Consider the following 3,429-nt stretch of genomic DNA (forward strand, 5'->3'; position numbering starts at 1 on the left):
TATTTCGTATGCTTTAAATGATGACGCACGGGTAAAGACTCGCGGACTCAACTGCATTATTTGATTCATTCATGACTAATTTACAAGGTGAATTTGTAAAGTGGTTAATACAGCAAATTGCTGTATGTAAGCAAAACATATTATTTAGTGTTATTTCGCCCATTTCGCCGATTCAAGTTCATATTATAGGCAACCCAAATTACACGGCACAAAGCAAGTGGGTCAGTATTTAGACAGAATTCAAAATTTTGGTCATTCACCTTAAAGTTGATTTTCGTCGTCGGTAGGTCGGTCGTTGTCGGTATAACCATAGAGAAGTTATTATTTCTCTATGGTATAACGTAACTTTAGGGGTTGCCTGTTGCCATAGATGAGGGGGTGGGGGTTGCTGTCGCCCGCTTAATATGGGAACGGGAACATTTTGTTTGAAATTAATTTGGAGGGGGCGTCTATGAGACATTGCCTATAAACAGCCCCACGGGAACAAAAATTACGTGCTGGGTATGTCTTGATTACCATACCCCACAAGCCCATAAGAACTCGTGTGCTATCCAGTAACAAGCACCCTTTTTAAACTTTATAAAATGTTTTAAATCGGCTACAAAATAATGTAAAGATAATTTTGAAATACGTTAAGTGCTGCCATCTTTCTGTCAAAATCCAAAGATTTCAGGTAGAAACGTATTTATTAAATATATTTTTAAATGAAAAAGGTATTATATTTTGAAATATTATACAAAAATTTAAACTAAACATTTTAGTGCAAATGTAATAAATAATTTAGTGCAAATTTTGTATTATAAATAAATACTAAACAAACACACTTGTAATACTGTTATGCGGAATGCATATGCAACCAATTATACAGTACGTCCCTGTAAGTTGTATCCATATGGAAAACTTTTTTATTATTAATTTTACGAAAAAAGTTATTCTTCATAAAAAACTCTGCATGGTCCAAAACCCAAGATTCAATCATCAAATTTCAAATTTTATGAATGTTATACGAGGTATGTCAAAAAGTTTGAATTTCACTCAAGAGTAAAGTAGCTTTAATTTTCGCAATATTGAAAATTGTAATTTTGAAAAGTTGTTTGGATTTAAAAACTATATTCTAATATGCAATTACATCCTTCTAATTAAAATTTTTTTTTGAAAAATTTGGGAAACAAACATTATTTTCAGTTATTTCAATTCTGATAACTCTTTTATTATTAATTTTACGAAAAAAAGTGATTCTTAATAAAAAGTTCTGGATGGTGTAAAACCTAAAATACAACCGTCTTATATCAAATTTTATCAATTTTATACGAGGTATGCCAAAAACGATAAATTTAGAGCAAAAGTAAAGTACCTTTATAATTTAGAATATTTCAATTAGAAGTATGTAATTACATACTGAAACTTAGTTTTTAATTCTAAATAACTTTTCATAATAACATTTTTCGATATTGTGAAAAATAAACGTAAGCGAAATTCTAACTTTTTGACATACCTCGTATAAAATTGATAAAATTTGACACAAGATGGTTGTATTTTAGGTGTTAGACCATGCAGAACTTTTTATTAAGAATCACTTTTTTCGTAAAATTAATAATAAAAGAGTTACCTAAATTGAAATAACTGAAAATAATGTTATCCATAATTTTTCGAATTTTTTTTTTCAATTAGAAGGATGTAATTGTATACTATTTAGAATATAGTTTTTAATTCCAAACAACTTTTCATAAAAGCAATTTTCAACATTGTGAAAAATAAAGCTACTTTACTCTTGAGTGAAATTATTCATTATTATTGATATACCTCGGATAATATTCAAAAAATTTAATATTTGATGATTAAATCTTAGGTTTTGGACCATGCAGGGCTTTTTATAAAGTAATTTTTTCGTAAAATTAATAATAAAAAAGTTTTCCATATGGATACAACTTACAGGGGCATACTGTATAAAAACTGTTCATATGGCTACCCGAAAGGTTTTATTTTTGAATATAAAAATTACGAATTTATCTAAAATCTAAACGATGAATAAAAATTCAAAGCCGTCATATGAAGTACCCACATTCTCCATGTAGCATTAAAATAAACTTCATAAGTTAAAGTTATTGAAGATTTATCTCATCTGTAATAATTATAGGGTTTACACTTGATAAACTTTTAAATAGCATTATAATATTGTTATGAATAATTGTATTGTAAATGAATTTAATAGGCAGATATAAATTAACCTCGTTTAACTAATAAGATATTTAAGAAAGAACTTCTTCTTCTTCAGCCATTTTCTATCTTTTCAACATACAGGGTGATTGATTAGTGGGGTAATGCTCCGTAGATCCGTTATAGTAATAGATAGCGATAAAAGTTAATAACAAAAATTATAGCCAATTTGAGCTTTACATTACAAAATTAGTTAGAATGTTACAGGGTGTTCGATAACATATAGTGGCAGACCAAACTTATTTTTTTTAACTGGAACTGGTATTTTATTTTACGTTCAAAATCTTCTTAACGTCTCCATGACAAAAATATAAAGGTTTGGTATGTTATACAGGGTATTTACAAAGTTGTAACCAATTTTATATGAAAATCGTAACAAGTTCAACTCCCTGTATAAATAAAAATAAGCACAACGGCAATGGTTTATTGATGCCATATTTTTTTATTTATTGTCATAATTTTCATAAATGATTGATATTGCTCATTTTCTTTATATTGAATACAGGCGGGTGATACAAAACGCAAGTACATTATTTTCTCAGTAATTTTAAATGGAACACCCTGTATTTTATATCACTATCGAAAAGTACCATCACTGTACTTTAATTTGTATACCACATAATGTCTAAATTTATTAGTTTTCGAGATATGTTCATTTTTCCATGGACCATAGTAGCGTGACTAGGGAATGCAATCCCGACTCGAGATCGTAAAGTCAACCCCTCGGGATTAGAAATGTCAATCCCGCGGGATCCCGAAATTTACGGGATCTCGTCTAGGTAAAAAAATATCTAATAATCACATGACTGAATACGATGAAAACTGCTTATTTGTGATAGTGAGGTTAATTAAAAATATTATTTGAAAGAAAATAAATGCCTTTATTCTTTAACTTTTACTAACTAAATAATTAAGTAACAGTTTTAGTAACACGAAGAACATAATCAAAACAAAAGTAAATATAGTGCTCAAGGAGATCAAAAAGTAGTTACGGCCCGTAACTTTCAAAAGAGAGAAGAAGTTACTTTCAAAATCACCCGTAACTTACAGGTGATTTTGAAAGTAACTTCTTAAAAAACAAAGTGTATCTAGAGTACTATCTGCTAACCGGCATCTAATATCCGTTGCAATGTAGCCAGCTGCTGAGAATGCCATCTCAGACTCAACACTGGTTGGCAACAGCGTGATTAAGCAATTATATGCAAACTGCAA

The 3,429-nt window shown here is 29.3% G+C and overlaps 1 non-coding gene across 1 annotated transcript; it reads right to left on the bottom strand.

Annotated features, from left to right (window-relative positions):
• Positions 1–441: 441 nt before the first annotated feature.
• Positions 442–572, bottom strand: LOC114335596 (U11 spliceosomal RNA). Its single transcript, XR_003653291.1, has one exon. It is a non-coding gene; the product is annotated as a U11 spliceosomal RNA (small nuclear RNA).
• Positions 573–3,429: the final 2,857 nt, after the last annotated feature.

Source organism: Diabrotica virgifera, chromosome 2, assembly GCF_917563875.1.
Source record: "Diabrotica virgifera virgifera chromosome 2, PGI_DIABVI_V3a".
Taxonomy (NCBI): domain Eukaryota; kingdom Metazoa; phylum Arthropoda; class Insecta; order Coleoptera; family Chrysomelidae; genus Diabrotica; species Diabrotica virgifera.